We start from the raw sequence: 1,095 nt of genomic DNA, 5'->3' as shown, positions 1-1,095 counted from the left end.
TCCCCTTTAAGGAACTCCCCCGTGACGCACCAGGAACCGGCCCATTGTCCCCCACCCCCAGTCCCTCGGGCCGGCCGGCCGGGCCCCGCGTTCGCCCGCCCAGTCGCCCGGGATTGGCCCGGCCCGGCCCGGCCTCGTGGGGCGCGGCCGGGGACTCCCTCCCGCGCCATAGGCCGCCCAGACTTCCGCAGCGCCGCGAGGCCCCGCCCCATCTTCCTGCCCCGCCCTCTGGGCCCCGCCCCTGCCTCCGCCCCGCCCCCTGGGCGGTCGGAGCCCAGAAGGGCTGGCGTGGCGAGTAGGGGCCGCTCGGACTACTGGCGAGGAAACTTCCAGCCAATGGGAGAGCGGCACGGCTGCACAGGCCGGACGCCGGACGGAGACGGGGCTCCCGGACCGCCAGGCTTAGGGTAGTGTGTGTCTCCCGCATAGCTGGGCCTGGAGAAAGCCACTCCAGCTGTAGGTTTGGAATGGTGCCAGTCAAATGACCGAAGGAAGAGGAGGGAAAGGGACAGTTCCTTACAAAAGGAGCTACTTATGCATCGCAAGGGCAGGGTTTTTTAACTTGACCGTCTGTTTACAGCGGGGGTGGGATACTACCTTGTAGCTAGCGACTGCACTAAACGGTATCCTGAATTCTATTTTTATCAGAACACCCTAATTTGTAAGAATTGCTGTGATTGTGAAACACATATTCCCAGATCCCGTCCTAGACATAGCAAACGTCAGTGGAGGGTCTTGGGAATGTGTGTGTAACAAGTGCTCGTGTGCTGTTCTTAGCATCTGGCAATTTCAAGAAATACTGAATTAGATTATATTGCCTTTGTCTAGGAAATAGGATCTTTAAAAAAAGAAGTGAAGAATCAAGGCCGCCACTACCACCAAATTATTTTTGCCAAATCTATTTAACCACGTCCCCTCCCGCTCCTTCTATTCCCACCATCTCTCCTGTGCACCACAGTAGTGACCTAACCTTTGGGGTGTAGGATAGATTCCTGGTCAAATCACTTTACACATTCTATATCTACTTCCTATAATTAAGAGGGTTGCTAATGTCAGCTCTGAAAGGCTATGGCTTTCACGTAAAGATTCAATAGT

Source organism: Lynx rufus, unplaced genomic scaffold (assembly GCF_022079265.1).
Source record: "Lynx rufus isolate CCGP_SWC_20201006 ecotype Redwood Valley unplaced genomic scaffold, mLynRuf1.p SCAF_4, whole genome shotgun sequence".
In the NCBI taxonomy this organism is placed as follows: Eukaryota; Metazoa; Chordata; class Mammalia; order Carnivora; family Felidae; genus Lynx; species Lynx rufus.
The sequence above is the reverse complement of the archived record's forward strand: the minus strand, read 5'-3'. Positions refer to the sequence as shown.